The sequence below is a fragment of the Triturus cristatus genome, chromosome 8 (genome assembly GCF_964204655.1).
Source record: "Triturus cristatus chromosome 8, aTriCri1.1, whole genome shotgun sequence".
NCBI classification, from domain to species: Eukaryota; Metazoa; Chordata; class Amphibia; order Caudata; family Salamandridae; genus Triturus; species Triturus cristatus.
The window spans coordinates 1,080,396,470-1,080,416,400 of NC_140591.1; positions in this window are offsets into that span (position 1 = coordinate 1,080,396,470).

The following is a 19,931-nucleotide window of genomic DNA, read 5'->3' on the forward strand; positions in this document are numbered from 1 at the left end:
TTCGAAAATGATCTGCTCCGCTCCCTGCCCAATGCATTCCTGTCTAGTAGCTTAAGTAAACATTCTGCCAGTTACCGAGCAAAGGCCCGGCTTCTCTGTCTTCATGCAAATAATTCATAGCCCTGTTCTATGGAAGATTCCGCCCTCGCATCTAGTATAGACACTTAGACGCTTGTACACGCACTAATAGTCAGTATAGTCAGTATAGAATAAGATTCCACTCGAAGAGACCTCTCTTTTGGATAACATAGTTCTTTAAACATAGGATGTTAGATATGATTTGGGATTAGGTTGACTTGACCCTCCAGACTTCTGTCGCCACATGTAGAGCTAAATGTCAAGTCCCCTTCACCCCCTAGTTGCACGTCAATCACACGTCATACTGCTGCGCGCGCATTTCTGCCAAGTATTTCTGCTGACATTGCGAAATTCTTTCATGTAACCACCCTCTTATGACATCACATCTGATGACGTTCTGTAAACACACCCAGTTACGCCTATCTTTGTCACGTATGAATATATTATCTCCACTATCAATTGTTACGCCTCTTGTATTAGCTTCACTGTAATGCTTATTGTATAAAAGTAATTGATTGTCAATAACGTATGTACTTCACTTCCTGAACCTTCGTGGTGATGGAACCTGGAGCAACCGATTATAATCGACCTCTGGAATAAAGCCCATTCCGAACCTCTAATACCACGGATTCTGCCTCTTATTTACTGAGCTATTTTTATTATGTTTCCGTATCAAATTAAGTCCCGGTAATTAAATTATTAAAGCAAATGGTCTTTTGAAGACCTGTGAAGTACTCGGGTGCGGCTCTGTATGTGCGCCTGGGAAACTGTCTCAGGGAGTCTGGGGCAATGGGTGTTGCGCGCCTGGTGGTCTCTCCGCTAGTCACTCCACGATGATGTTGCTCCTGCGCTGCAAAAACAGAAGGGAAATCCTGAGAGAAAATGGCTCTCTTTAAAGCATTTCCCTTCTCCTTCAAGGCGAATCACCTGGCATGATGTCTCCACTTCTCAGTAGAGAGCAATGTGCATGCTCACACTGTCTCACTGCAGTCCAATAAAAAAAAAAAAACAACAGACTACCTTTGCGAGGCCCGAAAATAGAGCTCCATAGAGACCCGTTTCGAGGCCCCCAAAAATAAACTGCCGGAGCTCAGACCCCCACAGACCCACCCCACTTAAAGCTTTGGGTGCAGTGTTATGTTTGCGAAGTTGTAGATAAAATTGTTAGGCTAATAATGGTAATTTTTCTGTGTGCCGTTTGGTTTATAATATCATCCTAAGTACATAGATTACGATTTTTAAAAATACTATCTATAAAGTTGTCTGCGGTGGGTTGCAGAGGGAGTGCTGTGGGGTGGTGGGGTGCGGCAGAGAGGTGAAAATTACGAGGTAGTGCAGTTACATAAAAATTGTAAAGGTGTATGTAAATAATTAAATAAATACTTGCTCTATGTTCTGTGGCACTACCCGTCATCCTACTACTCCCCTGCCCTGCTCCATCATGTTGCAGCACTGCCTCTGGAAGCCGTCAGTAGAATGTATGTAATTGTATGTTAGTATTTTAACATATTGAACAGATGTAAAAAATAATTGAATCTATTTTTTTCTTCAGAATATTTCGTTTGGATTAAAATTTGAAAATGCCTAGAAGAACTGAAAAAAAAGGAAAGAGGAAAAAAAGATATATTTGAACAAAAGGAAAGATTTTCAATTAGAAAAAAATGAGAGTACTACACAAAGAGTTTCTTCTGGTAAAAACACTAGACAATTTATGAAAAAAATATTACGAACATTTAATGAAAATAACATCACACAAAGGAAAAGGAAGAATTTTCCAAGTAAGGAGAAGCAGACTTCTATTTCAAATACCAGGAAAAGAAAACCTGATAAAGAAACAGTATCTGTTACCCGTAGACAAAAACAATTTCAAGAAATTCATCAGAGACTTTTTCAAACTAGAGTGATTCAGAATTTAATGAAAACATGCTGCAAATATAAAAAGAAAGTGCTGCAATTCAAACAGAAGCAGCATATTGAAAGTATAGTGGATACTGCTTTCACTTGAAAACATAAATTATTTATTGTGATTTTGAAGAGGATCAAAGTGCTGGATAAAATAATCAAAGTGTTGAAAGAGAAAAGTAGAAGAAAAAGACTTGTGAACAGAACCAACTTTTGCAAAATCTTTAGTGGACATTGGAAACATACTTCTACTAGTGAGCCTTTTTTTTAATGAAATTCAAGTAACTGGTAAGTACAGATAAAATTAATTTACAGGATCAGTACTGGGATTAAAGTTGCAGCACTGAGGTCACTCCTGATAACAGGTGAGTAAATCGGAATTCGTAGTTCGGCTGATTTTAGAAATATTTGTACGTTTCAAAAATGGACACAAATGTTTCTGCTGAAAAACACATAATGGATTCCTACGGAAGGAAATACAAGTTACTGGTAAGTACGCTTAGAATTACTTTTCAGGGTCAGTGCTGGGCTAAAAGATGCAGCACTGGGTTCTCTCCTGACAACAGGTGAGTAAATCGGGAATTCGTAGTTTGGCTGATTTTGGAGGAATTTTTGTACGTTTCAAAAATGGACACTTTGAAACTTTTCTTCTGAAAACCACACAATGGATTCCTATGGAAGGAAATACAAGTTACCGGTAAGTACGCTTAGAATTACTTTTGAGGGTCAGTGCTGAGCTAAAAGATACAGCACTGGGTTCTCTCCTGATAACAGGTGAGTAAATAGGAATTCGTAGTTTGACTGATTTTAGAGGAATATTTGTTAGGCCTGGGCGAAGCACTACGCTACGCTCGCGTAGTTTGCGAAGTTCGCGCTACTTCGCGCTACGCGAACTGCACGTAGCACAGTGCGAACACGCGTAGCGTAGTGTTGCGTAGTGCTGCGGTCATTTTTTGCTTGCTCGCGGTCCTCAACGTCAAGTTGGCGTCCGCGAGCAAGCAAAATGACATCCTGGTGAGACTTTTTCCTTGTTCGCGATCGCGAGCATGGAAAATAAACCTCCCGGCGAGATTCCCAACGCGAGAAGGTCAGGTTTCTCATTGCGAGGGGTCGCGTATGCTCGCGACCGCTCGCGATGAGAAACTACCAGTTCGCGTTGAGAAAGCTGCAGCTCGAGTAAAAATCTACTCGAGCAGCAGAAAACTACAGCTCGCACTGTGCAAGATGCCATTTTCAATGATTGCACAGTGCCGGTTGCTTGTCCGCACTGTGCAATCATTGAAAACAACATCTTGCACAGTGCGAACATGTTACTTCGCAGTTCGCGAAGTGCTACGCGTAGCTCGCGTAGTGCGAACTTCACTTTGCGTAGCTTCGCGAAGGGCTACTTCGCGAACTACGCCCACCCTTAATATTTGTACGTTTCAAAAATGAACACAAAAGTTTCTGCTGAAAAACACACAATGGATTCCTACGGAAGGAAAGACCAGTTACTGGTAAGTATGCTTAGAAGTAGAAAATAGTTTACCATTTGCAGTTGATACTGGAAGTCGTTGCTACGAAGTTCAGGATGGTTGTCCCCTTCCAAAAGAGGAATTGGTTGGTAAAAGTGCAGAAGAGTTAATAGCTGAAGAAGTGCAAGGGAAACATACAGAAGCTCCTGTGTATAAGTGGGGTGGTAGCAGTATTTGTAGTATTCGACAGGAATCTATTGATATAATGTGAAATGTGCTACGAGAATATACACAGAAAAGTATTAAACAGAAGATTAAGTTGGTACAAGGACTAGATCCATGTAATGTAAGAAAATATACTGAGAAACATGGGCATTCTCTGGCTTGTCTTTCAAGAAAAGTGTGTAAAAGTGTTTTTCACCACTTGAGGATGTTAGCAGTACACCATTCATAAATGCGGAAGTTTGTAAGGAAACTGTACTAAGTAAAAAGTCCTGCATTATGTTTAAGTGAACTGAATACAGGTCTTTTACATGGTTCTTTATCAGATGTTCAAAAAAAGTGTGATGATATTGAAATGCGATATTTTGGTTCAGAAGAGCAGTCCATAGAAAGTGAAAGTTTGACAATTACAGATGTTGAAGGAGATGGGAAAGTGATTAGCACTGATCAGTTTGGAAAAGAAATTGGAAAGTATGCTCTGAAATACCAAACTATGTTTGTGTTTGTTGTCAACGTACTCATTATAAAAGTCAAACTAGGAATGTTGATTTGTATTTGGAAAGTAAAAAGGAGAACAATAGTAAGTGGGAAGCATTTGCAGCTTACTTGTTGGTTGAAGGTCGATCTGAGTTAGGTAGTGATCAACGTATATGTAAATATTGTTACAACAAATTAGAAGAGAACAAAATGCCTGCTAGAGCAGTACATAATAACTTAGAATTAGTAGCTATTCCGGAGGAACTGACAGAATTGAATACATATGAGTCGATTCTAATTCAATCTGTTCATCCTTTTCAAACCATAATTAGGATGGAGCCTAAAACAGGTAAACTGCCACCAACAGACTTGCAAAGAGGGCTGAAAGAAAGAGTGGTGTACTAACCTTTGGATTTTAAGAAAAATATTGTAACTATTGCTGGAGAGAAAGAGGAAAATGAGGCAGTAGTCATTCTAGTAAATGGTGTACTATCAAAGAGTCAGAAAATATGGCAAGAATTTGTGGATGTTAATAATGTTGAAAAGGCTACCTTATATCTTATAGAGAACAATATTTATTACAAAACTGTAAATGTGGATGAACAGGTAATAAGTTTAGAAGATGAATCTGAAATTTCAAGTGGTCAAATAGAGAAAGTGTACAAGTCAAAGACTGAAGAGATTTATGAACATTACACAATATGTCCTTTGCATTCAAAAGAAGTAATAGGAAGCAGCATTGAGTTATTTCAAATGAAAAAAGCACAGGGAACTCCAATGAGTGTATGGGAGAAAAGCTTGGAAGCTTGTGTTTTCCACAGCTGTTTCCAACTGGAGAAGGTGGACGATATGATGACCGACCTGTACGGATTCCAGCTTCAGAAAATCGGTCAACAAGATTATATTCTGAAGATCCTAGATTTCGACAGTGCATTCCATACATATTTCACCTTTTGTTTGAAAGTGATCTGTCTTCTCTGTCATATGCAGTGAACCACATACTTAAAACTAGAGTTCATCAATCACTGCTTTCAGCGAAAGAATTTGTGGAGAAAGTTCAAGAAACAGATGAAAATTTAGAAGCACAGTTATTCAATTTGATGGCATGTCAACGTGGAACAAATGAGTATTGGTATCATTGTCATGGAGAACTCAAGTGTATGTTGCGGAACTTAGGTACACCAACATGGTTTGTCACACTTAGCTGTGCAGAGTATGCATGGGAAGATTTGCTTGAGTTTCTAAGAGAACTGAATTCCAATGTAAAAATTTTAATCATAGGTTTGAAGCTATGATGTATTTTATCTGCAATAAAAAGAATCCACCTCTTGGAGAAGTTACCGATTTCTTTTGGAGAAAGGAGTACCAAGCAAGAGGTGCACCTCATATTCATATGCTACTATGGATCAAGGATGCTCCTAAATTTGGAACTGATTCTGATGAAACAGTATTGTTTTTCATCGAACAGTATGTGACGTGAGATTCCAAGAGAAGAAGGAGATAGAAGCTTGAGACAGCAAGTTTTACGTTTCCAAAGTCACCATTGTGGAAAGTACTGCAGAAGAAAATACAAGTCTAAAGGAAAATCTTACACCAAATGTCGGTTTGGTTTTCCACGTCCAGTCATTTGTAAAGCATGAGTAAATTATTTTTTTTCTTCTGGAAGGCACACAATAAGTCAGAAATCTCCAAAGAATACCTACAACTTAAAAAGAACGGAAGTTTCAAAGTATATCAATGACTATAATCCAGTCATTTTAAAAATGTGGAATGCGAACATGGACATCCAGAATGTTGCAGATAACTCAATTTCTGTTTTACGTTATGTTACATCGCACATAACAAAATCAGAAAAAACAGAGATGAAACAAATGTGGGAAGAAATTGCACAAGAGAAAAGCCTTAGCAAAAAATTGTACAGCTTTACTTTGAAAATGCTTTCCCACTGAGAAATTTGATCCTATGAATATTCAGATCGCTTGTGCTCTTCAAGTTTATATTCAAAGTCACGAGGAATCATTTGGGTAAGTTTAGGTCTTGCCTGCTCACGGAATAGAGTGTTGAAATCATCACAAGAAATTGAATACTTAGCAGCAAATGAACCAGACAGTACAGACATTCTTAAAACTAATATGTTGGACACATACTATCCGAAAAGGAGTCAACGTCTGGAACAGCTATGTCTGTATGAAGTACTTCAACATTACAGCTTCAAAAGAAATGTTAAACAAAATTTAAAAGAAGGAAAATATGCAGTAGTTGGATTTCATGGTTGTTCAGTAAAACATGCAAAGGGTAATCTTATAAACCACAAGAAACTCAGTTGTGAAACTCCAGATAAGCGAGAATTTGACTATTTAGCACTTCTCCAACTCTTTAAACCATGGCGTAGCGAAAGTTAATTACTTGGAGACTTTGACTGCTACGAAGATTCATTTAATGCATGTAAAGATAGCATTGCATGTACAATTTTCCCTACATATTTAAAAATGTTGAATGATGAAGTTGAACAGGAAAAGACTATTACAGCTGAAATAGCTAATGAAAGTTCTCAAGATAGTCAAAGTAGTGGTCCATGTAGTCAAGATCCTCTTGGACAACCAATACTGGAAAATGAAGCAGCAATTGCTATACATGAAGTCGAAAGTGCAATACAACAAGCACACGAGGAGAACATTACATTGGAAAACTTAGAAGAACAACTAAATGTTGAACAGAAAGAAATATATGTACAAGTGAGAGAAAAGATAGAACATGGTTTGTTGCATGAAAAAAAGAATGTGTGTGTTCATCTTTTAAACCTCTTCTGATGTACATCAGTGGTCAAGCTGGGACAGGTAAAAGTCTTTTAATTCAAGTTTTGACCAGTTATCTTAAAAAAACTACTGGTTCACATTTATGTTGTGTGGTAACAGCTCCAACTGGATTAGCTGCACACAATGTTAAAGGAGTTACTTTGCATAGATTACTGATGTTACCAGTTGAGCATAATAATAAATTACAATATCAGAAGTTGTCTGGAGAAGCTTCTTATGAAGTGTCAAGAGTACTGAAGAAAATGAAACTATTAATTATTGATGAGGTGAGCATGGTCTCAAACGTAATGCTTGCTTTCGTACACTTAAGAATGCAACAGGTATTAAAAACAGATTACGACGTACTCTTTGGAGGAAAACATTTAATTATATTTGGAGATCTGCTACAACTAACCCCTGTAAAAGGAGAACCAGTGTTTAAAACTCTTCTACATGAATACACTAAGAAATCTCTGGGAAGTATTGGAAATGTGAATCTGTGGTTATATTTTCAATATAAAGAACTCACTCAGAATATGCGACAAGCAAGAGATGAAGATTATGCAATTATTCTAAGAGATGTAAGAATTGGTGTTCTAAGCAAACATGGTAAACAAGCTTTTCAAAGTCGTCTACTAAAGAACTTGTTTACAAATGAAAACACCAGCAGAAGTAATTTACAAGAAAATGAAAGAAAAAAAGTCTATAGTTTGCATAATGCCTACAGTGGAAGAGTGTTATACATTTAATAGAGAGCTTATGAAATTGGAAAATCAAGAAATAGTTCACATTGAAGCTATTGATAAAATCGAGCATCAAGGAATAATAATTCTTCTTTCAGAAAAACTACAGACTAAATTGGATTCTTTTAAAAAGTCTGTATCAAAAACTGCTGGTTTAGAAAAAAATGTAGATGTATTCTTAAACTATCGGGTAATTTTGAGGCGTAATCTGAATGTAGAAGAAGGTTAAGTGAATGGAGCAATGGGGAAAGTTGTTGATTTTGTGAAATATCAAAATAGAAATGGAACTGAATTCTTGAAAGTTAAATTTGATCAGATTACAGAGGTAAGACAGATTGCGCATTGTGCTGTATGCTTTTTGCTTGTAAAAGACTTGTAAGTTCGTAGAAAACAGTTTCTCTTCTGTTTAGCTTATGCAATAACTATTCATAAAATTCAAGGTTTAAGTGTAGATAATGCGTTGGTAAATGTAGGAAGAACTGTGTTTAAAGAGGGAATGGTATATGTTGCATTATCTCGAGTTAGAACGTTGTCTGGTTTGTATTTAATTGATTTTGATGAGAACAAGGTTAGTGCTGATGTTAATTGTGTAAGAGAATATAATCGTTTGAGAAGGCTTTATGCTCCAAGTTTAGGTGAATATCCTATTTATGAGAAACGTGTTGTGTGTTCAAAACGCAAACATGTTGAAGAATCAACTATGGTTGAAAAGCAGAAACAAAATCAAGAGAAAAGAAAAGATGTAAAGAAGCAGAAAATACAAACAAGTGATGATGTTGTTGGATACCAATTAGAAAATGCTTCTGGTGTCAACTGCTCTGGTAATGTTATTCTAAACGTTATATTTTATCTTGAAGATGTTTATGGTGAAATTATGGAAAGTCAGGAAAAAAGATTATGTTCGGCACATTATAATTTATTTCAAGAACTGAGAACTGATAGAAGTAAGATCCATTCTGCTTCTGGTATTCGCCAACTGTTGGATACATGTACTGAATCTTTAACGTTCAGTGCTAATATACAACAAGTTGCATAAGAATTACGGATGGCTATGCTTGGAGTTCTAGAAGATGAAGGAATTCAGATTGAGAGTTTATTTGGACTCAGTTACAAATGGGAACATAAAGTGAACAGTGTTCATTAACTTCAAGCACTATAGTTGACAGAGAACGATTTCTATATTTAACAATACCTGACTGCAAATCTGTACCATGTTCCAAATTAGTAAAAGAAGCTGATCACGAGATGATCTGTTCTCGTTGTAAATCAACAATGCTATCTACGTTATGCCTACAAAGATATGGAAAATATTTGATTATAATGCTGCAACGCTGTAGACCAAATGAAAGAAAAGTGGAAACCAAAATTAAAAATGTTGTTGCTAGTCAAGTATCTATTTCTGGAAGAACTTTTGCAACAGTTGTTATTGTTTTCCATGCTGGAAGTACTACCACAAGTGGACATTATACAGTTTATTTAAAGTGTAATAATGGCTGGAGTCACTGCAACAATACACACTTGGTAATGAAACCGAGATTGCCTTATGAATTACCCATACTTGAAATTTCTGAAACAAAGATTTTAGAGACATAATTCGGCTTAGTGGGAAGGTATAAAGATACTTTAAGGAATTCATACTGGATGATTTCAAAGCAACATTTTTGATACATTATTTGGCGTATTGGGAAAATGTGAACAGAAACTACGAAGTAAAGGTAAGATTGGGTGATTGGAAATTGTATTGGATATGTTATTTGTGTTGATTCTGTATTATATTTGCGGGAATTAGGGATTTGATTTTTTTTAACAATCTAGTTGATTGTTTTTTTTCCCTGCCATTTATGATGAAACTACACTGACATCACTGTGAATAGTGAAGTTAAGTAGAAGCTGATGACAGCAAAAAAAGGAAGAAAAATGGTTTTCTGAATGTTAGAATATTTTGTATTATTTAAAAACTCACTGTAATTTGTGAAATATATTACATTACATAGCTGTTTTGCAGTTTATTTTATGTAGTTGAAAAGTTAGAAAAAACAGTACTAATGACAAATAGCAGAATAGTAGTTCGATATTTAAACAACCTTTGAAATTCACTGACGTTATAGTTAGAAATTAGCATATAAAACCAGAGAAATTCGCCCGTTATGGTTAGTTGAGCTAACTATAACTCGCACGCCCGCAATGCACTGGTGATGACGTCACATATTACATCACTCATGACATGGTCAGTGACATCACTGATGACATCACTGATGACATCTCAAATGACATCACTGATGACATCATCCACGTGATAGTCTGACACACCTCCTCACACTCTAATATAACCTTTGATACACATTTTTGATACCGTAGACACACCAATACCAGATACCCATCCACTGATTCCTATCTATATATTGTGAGCTAGACATACACTCATACAGTCACTCATACATGCTGTCACTCATCATTACATCAGTATAATATCCACTCATACACCTATACATACATTCACACAGTGCTACTAATCCATAGAGTTACTCACACATCTACTCAGTCATGCCAAAAATCAATCACACACCCATGTACTCACCCATGCAGATATATACACACCACCTGACTTATTGATATAGATACTAACACACACTTACTCTCTTATACAATCACAAATACAAGTACACATTCATGTATGTAGACACTCTTGCAATCACTCTCTCTCACGTATAGTCAATTAAACACCCCAACACTCACATATACTGTCTAAAAACATATATAGTTACTCACATATATACAACTGAGACATCAATTCACTAATCAACACACCTCTACACACAGTCAGCTACCCATACAGCCCTTCCGAGATGCACTTTTGAATATATACAACCAATGAATCAGCCATTCAGACATGTATGCAGAGAGTCAGACACCCCCCACCCACCCACATAGACACTCAGACACCCATACAGATACTCATACACACAATCAATAACCCATATAGACACTGATGTAGCTACTCACAACCCATGCACCTGCTTACACACCAACTGAGAGACTAATATAGACATTCACACAGTTTAGTCACTAACCCATGCATTCAGTAACATACATTCAATCAGTGACTTATACAGTCAGTCATGCATCTACTAAATAATCCATTCAGGCATTTCTACATCCACTCATTCTTCAAAAGACCTTGGCATAGATATATATGAAAAATATTTAAACTTTACAGAAACACACATTCACTGGATGATGTCATCAGTGATGTCATTTGAGATGTCATCAGTGATGTCATGAGTGATGTCACTGACCATGTCATGAGTGATGTAATATGTGATGTCATCACCAGTGCATTGTGGGCACGCGAGTTATAGTTAGCTCAACTAACTATAACGGGCGAATTTCTCTGGTTTTATAAGTCAAATGTCCAACTAACTATAACGTGCCTGAAACCTATGTTTTTTTCAGTGAATTTCTAAGGTTTTTTAAATGCTAATTTCTAACTATAACGTCCCTGAAACCTATGTTTTTTTCAGTGAATTTCTAAGGTTTTTTAAATGCAAATTTCTAACTATAACGTCTGTAAAACCAATGGTTTTTTCAGTGAATAGATAGATAGATAGATAGATAGATAGATAGATAGATAGATAGATAGATAGATAGATAGATAGATAGATAGATAGATAGATAGATAGATAGATAGATAGATAGATAGATAGATAGATAGATAGATAGATAGATAGATAGATAGAATGGCATAATTACTGATAGATATTATTTTTACATTATATAAATTCTAATTTTACAATATGATCAATTTAGCACTATAAAACACATATTAACCCCTTCGATGCTCATGACGAGCTGGACTCGTAATGGCACACAGTGGTTGTGTGCTCATGACGAGTCTAGCTCGTCATGAAACATCGCCCTGGAAATCCCTCTGGTACGGGCACCAGAGGGATTCCCTTTATGCTAAAAGAGCCTCGGGAGCTGGGGAAGAGCCCCTGGTTTCCCATAAGTGACGATCGGCATGCACATCGTGCTGACGTCATTTCAGTGAAACCGAAACTGAAATGAGCCAAGAGGCTCATTACAGTTTCAGTTTCTACATGCTCAGGGGGCTATCTCAGCCCCCTGAGCACGTAGAAGCTCAGGAGAGGTATCGTTGGAAAGGGGAGAATCTCCCCTTTCCAATGGTAGCCATCCCTAGTGGATCGATGCTTGGGGATTGCCCCAGGAGGGCGATCCCCAAGCAGGGATCCACCCAATAGGCACCAGGGAGGAGGGAGCGGCCCCTTGGGCAAGGGCCTTTGATCCCCCATAACTATTTTGGTATGATTAGTCTTACTGCCCCCCTTGGGGGGTAGATGGGGCAGTAGCCTCCAATCCGCCCCCCTGGGGGGTAGAGAGTCCACTAGACATCAGGGATTTTCTTATGGGTATTTATTAGGGGTGGGGGTGCTCAAATGGGCATGCCGATGCCCCAACCCACCTGCCACAAAATTACAGTCTTTCTACCTCCCCTGGGGGCAGATAAGGCAGTAGCCCCAATCTGCCCCCCCGGGGGGGCAGAAAGCCCACAAAACACAAGGGATTTTGTTTTTGCACCATTTTTTTTAGGTTGGGGTGCCTGAAACGGGCACGCCAATGCCCCCACCCCCCCACCACCATTATAGCCTTTCTGCCCCCCCTGGGGGGCAGTAGCCCCCAATCTGCCCCCTGAGGGGGGTAAACAGCCCACCAGATGCCAGGGTTTGTTTGGGGCAAATTTTAATTAGGGGGGCTGCCCAAAATGGGCATGCCCATGCCCCCACCCTCTCCCCTGCAAGAATTACAGCCTTCCTGCTGCCCCTGGAGGGCAGATGCGACAGTAGCCCCCAATCTGCCCCCCAGGGCGGGCAAAAAGCCCACTAGACAGCAGGGATTTTTTTTGGCAAATTTTTATTAGGGTGGGGGCATTGGCATGCCCGTTTTTGGCAACCCCCACCCTAATTAAAATGTGTCTAAAAAAAAATAAATCCCTGGCGTCTAGTAGGCTTTCTGCTCCCCCTTGGGGGCAGATGGGGGCATTAGCAAAAATGTGTTTTGTTGGACAACATTTTAGGTTTGCAAGGGATTCTAGGTAACAGAGCCTCGTGAGAGCCAGTCAAGTCACCCCATCCTGGATTCCCCTGGGTGTCTAGTTTTCAGAAATGTGTGGGTTTGGTAGGTTTCCCTAGGTGCTGGCAGAGCTATGGTTCAAAAACTACAGCTAGGCACTTTGCCAAAAAAGGGTCATTTTTCACTGCAAAATTGAGGTGCGTCCACGTTGTGTTTTGCGTCATTTCCTGTCACGGGCACTAGGCCGACCCACACATCCGAGGTACCATTTTTCTCGGAAGACTTTGGGGAATGCGGGGTGGGTGGAAATTTGTGGATCCACGCGGATTCCAGAACTTTCCACCACAAAAATGTGGGCAAAATGTGTTTTTTTTGAGAATTTTTTAGGTTTGCAAGGGATTCTGGGTAACAGAACCTGGTGGGAGGCAGTCAAGTCACCCCATCCTGGATTCCCCTGGGTTTCTAGTTTTAAAAAATGTATAGGTTTGCTAGGTTTCTCTAGGTGCCAGCAGCGGTATGGTTAAAAAACTGCAGCTAGGCACTTTGCCAAAAAAGGGTCATTTTTCACTGTGAAATTGAGGTGCGTCCACGTTGTGTTTTGCGGCATTTCCTGTCGCGGGCACTAGGCCGACCCACACAAGTGAGGTACCATTTTTCCCAGAAAACTTTGGGAGACGCGGGGTGGGCGAAAATTTGCGGATCCACGCAGATTCCAGAACTTTCCACCACTGAAATGTGGGCAAAATGTGGTTTTTTGACAATTTTTAAGGTTTGCAAGGGATTCTGGGAAACAGAACCTGGTGGGTTGCAGTCAAGTCACCCCGTCCTGGATTTCCCTGGGTGTCTAGTTGTCAAAAATGTATAGGTTTGCTAGGTTTCCCTAGGTGTCGGCAGAGCTAGGGTTCAAAAACTACAGCTAGGCACTTTGCAAAAAAAGGGTAATTTTTCATTGTGAAAATATGGTGTGTTCACGTTGGGTTTTGAGCCATTTCCTGTCATGGGCACTATGCCTACCCACACAAGTGAGGTACCAGTTTTATTGGGAGACTTACGGTAATTCATATTTGTAAAGCAAATGTTATTACCTATTGACTTTCGATGCATTTCTGCCTACCAAATGAAAGACATTGTGTAAAAAAGAAGTCATTTTAAAAAATGACCGATAATTCTCAAGCTAGTATGAGTATTCCCAATTAGAAAATGTGCAAATATGTACTGTTTCTAAACTCTATTATTTGTTTCAAATTCAGAAATACATAGGTGTCTTTCATTCCGAATTTTCCATGCATACATTTTCCCACAATAATTGCTATATACCCGGTACATAATAAAAAGCCATTGCAAATTGCTGCTCAGTTTTTGACTCTGGGTTTGTCAGGTTCTTGGTGAACCTACAAGTCCTATATATCCCCACAACCACAAAGGTCCAGCGGATGTAACTGTATATTGCTTTCAAAGAGCTGTCATAATTAGAAGAAGTTACAGGTGAAAACGTTGACACAAAAGGCTGTTTTTTGCAACTAAATTTAAATTTTTCCTATATTTAACTGTTAGTTTCTATAAAGAAACCTTGAAGGATCTACACAAATAACCCCTTTCTGAATTTAGAATTTTGTCTACTTTTCTAAAATGTATAGCTTTCCAGGATCCATTATAGCTTTCATACCCATTTCTGCCATTAACTGGAAGGAGGTTGAAAGAACAAAAAATAGCAGAAATAGGCTATGTCCCAGAAAAATGCCCAAACTGTGTACAAAATGTTGGTTTTCTGACAAAAGTCTGTCATTCCCTAAAAACCGGGAAAATGGTGATTTCAGCCCCACAAACCCTTGTTTGATACCATTTGCAGGGAAAAACCCAGACGCTTTTATTTGCAGCCCTTTTTTCCCATTTTTCCCCCCAAAAAAACAATTTCTGGGACCCCTCCAGGGGAATCCACAAACCCTGGGTACCTTTACAATCCCCATGATGTTGGAAAAAAAGGACGCAAATTTGGTGTGGATACCTTTTGTGGTCAAAAAGTTACAGGGGCCTAAGTGCGCACTACACCAAATAGCCAAAAAAAAGCTTAGCACAGGGGGGGGGAAGGCCTAGCAGCGAAGGGGTTAATATACACTAATATACCTATATTTATACACACACATACACACACAGACGCACACATACACATATATATTAACAGCAATATTGGGTATCAGGAATCTTGCCCAGCACTATTCTTAGAACACTGGTACTCAGCCAGTGTATGTATAGTTTAATACAAACAACTAAACACAATCTGAGAAAAAAGCACTTTATCAGATACTTGTTTCAAATGATTACTTTAATCTCGAAGGAATATTTTCACATCCACACAGCTAGCACATTTTTTGAGACATACACCCTCATTACAATGGCAGGTGGACTGCCACCGACAAGCCATTGGGTATTATCTATGAATCTCTACTTAACCCATTGGATTCCTACAAGTATACAGGATGTGATATATTGATGAAATGTAATTATTAATTACCATGTAAAAATGTGTTTCTTTACCCAAATATGTGATGTTGACGGTTTTTGGATTTAAAAGTAATACTTGTTTATGATATTTTGAGACAGAACTACAATTGAAATATTTTTATTTGTCACAGAAGGGCATCATCTATGAATTACTAGGTGACCATTGTGTATTAATACTTATATCAGATGTAGCATATTGATCACAACAATTTTTTCAATTTTGAGTATTCTATAATTCATTATGTGATTTTGAAGGCTCACAGACGTCAGCTATTTGAATTTTCTTTTCAAGTGATAGGTGAATTTTTGTTTACATCATATCATGTCATTTTGAAATTTGGTGAGGGTTGGCAATTTGAACTCCATGCATCTAACAGCTGAATAAGGATGCCAATTTGCTTTACCATGAGGGTCCATGACGGAAGGTCATTTCTCTCTTTTCATACCTGATAAGGTGAATTGATGTAAGCATTGATCTAATCTGGCTGTGAAAATATTATTTCCAGATTAACCTAATCACTTGGAACAAGTATCTGATAAAGTGATTTTTTCTCAGATTTTATATATATATATTGGTGAAACAGAATTTGTATCATTATTTCTTTATTTGAATATATTTAATATTGTTTGTTTTTATTTTTTGATATTTGCAATGTTAATGTTAATTTTTGTAAATTCAAAATATTATATAAACGTAAAACATTTACATAAATAACAATCGATAAAAATTAATTAACTGTAGAAAACAAATTACTGTCAAAATATAGACATTTCTTTTTTTAACATATTTTGTTTTAAAACAGTAAAATACATAATAGGCTAAAGCAGTACACGTGACCCTAGTGGAGATATCGATAAAGGCAATATACCCCCTTTTCTACTCAATGTGAAAAAACATCCCATTCCTACCCAGGTCATCAAATAAATAAAGTAGAACAGGACAGCGTCTGTCTCGGTTCAAAACCAGCGGAATAGCAACAAAGGCTGCCCCACATCCTGAACAATATGCATTCTAAAAGCTATACAACAAACAAATTAGGAAACTACAACCCATACAAAGCTGAGCAGTGGCAGCGGTCATCCATAACAATGCTTCTCCAACAGAATAATCCCACCCACACCACCAAGAGGGGGAGGAGGAAGGTGAGAGGGTGGCAGATAGAGCAGGGGGAAAGTGAAAAGGAAAAAGGGGGCAACAGCTGTATCCCCATCAAGCTGGCACGACAATCTAGATGCTGTCATCTAAACATGCACACTCTCTAAATCAGCATAAACTACATCCCTTTACATCTCCAGCTCAACAACAGGAGCCCCCAGCCCCAGATCCTGGAAGTCAACAGGAGATTCTTCCATTGGCAGTTCCACTGCTATCAAACTGTCCAGCATATTCCCCCAGAGCTCCAAGTCCTGTTCAGCATGTTCATTCGTATGTACTATGTGTAATCAACTCTACTTTGCCAGTCCCCATTCATGCATGTCACCTATCCATTTTTGAACAGGCGGTGATCTGGATGTCACCCAATGGATAGGGATGCGTTGCTTGGTAAGCACCAGACCCAGCAGTGCAACCCTATGTGACCCCTTGCTTTGGGGTCGGGAGCACTCTATGTAGGCATTGTTTCACTGAGGCTTCCATCTGTACTCAAGTGATCTCTCGCAGAGCTAATAGGACCTCTCCCCAACAACCCTGTAATTTACTGCACTCCATTGTCATATGGAGAAAGGACACTGGTTACAACCCACACCTAGGAGAAACAGCAGATCGTGACCTGTTGATTCTATGTAATTATTGTGGAGTCAAGTAGGTGCAGTACACGTAATAAAGCTGGGTGATGTTGAATCACACATTATTATCCACCTCCCTGACTTAAGCAAAGGCTCTGCTCCAGTCACTCTCGGAAAGTGGCTTGGGGATGTGCTAATATACAACAAGTTGCATAAGAATTACGGATGGCTATGCTTGGAGTTCTAGAAGATGAAGGAATTCAGATTGAGAGTTTATTTGGACTCAGTTACAAATGGGAACATAAAGTGAACAGTGTTCATTAACTTCAAGCACTATAGTTGACAGAGAACGATTTCTATATTGAACAATACCTGACTGCAAATCTGTACCATGTTCCAAATTAGTAAAAGAAACTGATCACGAGATGATCTGTTCTCGTTGTAAATCAACAATGCTATCTACGTTATGCCTACAAAGATATGGAAAATATTTGATTATAATGCTGCAATGCTGTAGACCAAATGGAAGAAAAGTGGAAACCAAAATTAAAAATGTTGTTGCTAGTCAAGTATCTATTTCTGGAAGAACTTTTGCAACAGTTGTTATTGTTTTCCATGCTGGAAGTACTACCACAAGTGGACATTATACAGTTTATTTAAAGTGTAATAATGGCTGGAGTCACTGCAACAATACACACTTGGTAATGAAACCGAGATTGCCTTATGAATTACCCATACTTGAAATTTCTGAAACAAAGATTTTAGAGACATCATTCGGCTTAGTGGGAAGGTATAAAGATACTTTAAGGAATTCATACTGGATGATTTCAAAGCAACATTTTTGATACATTATTTGGCGTATTGGGAAAATGTGAACAGAAACTACGAAGTAAAGGTAAGATTGGGTGATTGGAAATTGTATTGGATATGTTATTTGTGTTGATTCTGTATTATATTTGCGGGAATTAGGGATTTGATTTTTTTTAACAATCTAGTTGATTGTTTTTTTTCCCTGCCATTTATGATGAAACTACACTGACATCACTGTGAATAGTGAAGTTAAGAAGAAGCTGATGACAGCAAAAAAAGGAAGAAAAATGGTTTTCTGAATGTTAGAATATTTTGTATTATTTAAAAACTCACTGTAATTTGTGAAATATATTACATTACATAGCTGTTTTGCAGTTTATTTTATGTAGTTGAAAAGTTAGAAAAAACAGTACTAATGACAAATAGCAGAATAGTAGTTCGATATTCAAACAACCTTTGAAATTCACTGACGTTATAGTTAGAAATTAGCATATAAAACCAGAGAAATTCGCCCGTTATGGTTAGTTGAGCTAACTATAACTCGCACGCCCGCAATGCACTGGTGATGACGTCACATATTACATCACTCATGACATGGTCAGTGACATCACTGATGACATCACTGATGACATCTCAAATGACATCACTGATGACATCATCCACGTGATAGTCTGACACACCTCCTCACACTCTAATATAACCTTTGATACACATTTTTGATACCGTAGACACACCAATACCAGATACCCATCCACTGATTCCTATCTATATATTGTGAGCTAGACATACACTCATACAGTCACTCATACATGCTGTCACTCATCATTACATCAGTATAATATCCACTCATACACCTATACATACATTCACACAGTGCTACTAATCCATAGAGTTACTCACACATCTACTCAGTCATGCCAAAAATCAATCACACACCCATGTACTCACCCATGCAGATATATACACACCACCTGACTTATTGATATAGATACTAACACACACTTACTCTCTTATACAATCACAAATACAAGTACACATTCATGTATGTAGACACTCTTGCAATCACTCTCTCTCACGTATAGTCAATTAAACACCCCAACACTCACATATACTGTCTAAAAACATATATAGTTACTCACATATATACAACTGAGACATCAATTCACTAATCAACACACCTCTACACACAGTCAGCTACCCATACAGCCCTTCCGAGATGCACTTTTGAATATATACAACCAATGAATCAGCCATTCAGACATGTATGCAGAGAGTCAGACACCCCCCACCCACCCACATAGACACTCAGACACCCATACAGATACTCATACACACAATCAATAACCCATATAGACACTGATGTAGCTACTCACAACCCATGCACCTGCTTACACACCAACTGAGAGACTAATATAGACATTCACACAGTTTAGTCACTAACCCATGCATTCAGTAACATACATTCAATCAGTGACTTATACAGTCAGTCATGCATCTACTAAATAATCCATTCAGGCATTTCTACATCCACTCATTCTTCAAAAGACCTTGGCATAGATATATATGAAAAATATTTAAACTTTACAGAAACACACATTCACTGGATGATGTCATCAGTGATGTCATTTGAGATGTCATCAGTGATGTCATGAGTGATGTCACTGACCATGTCATGAGTGATGTAATATGTGATGTCATCACCAGTGCATTGTGGGCACGCGAGTTATAGTTAGCTCAACTAACTATAACGGGCGAATTTCTCTGGTTTTATAAGTCAAATGTCCAACTAACTATAACGTGCCTGAAACCTATGTTTTTTTCAGTGAATTTCTAAGGTTTTTTAAATGCTAATTTCTAACTATAACGTCCCTGAAACCTATGTTTTTTTCAGTGAATTTCTAAGGTTTTTTAAATGCAAATTTCTAACTATAACGTCTGTAAAACCAATGGTTTTTTCAGTGAATAGATAGATAGATAGATAGATAGATAGATAGATAGATAGATAGATAGATAGATAGATAGATAGATAGATAGATAGATAGATAGATAGATAGATAGATAGATAGATAGATAGATAGATAGATAGATAGATAGATAGATAGATAGATAGATAGATAGATAGATAGATAGATAGA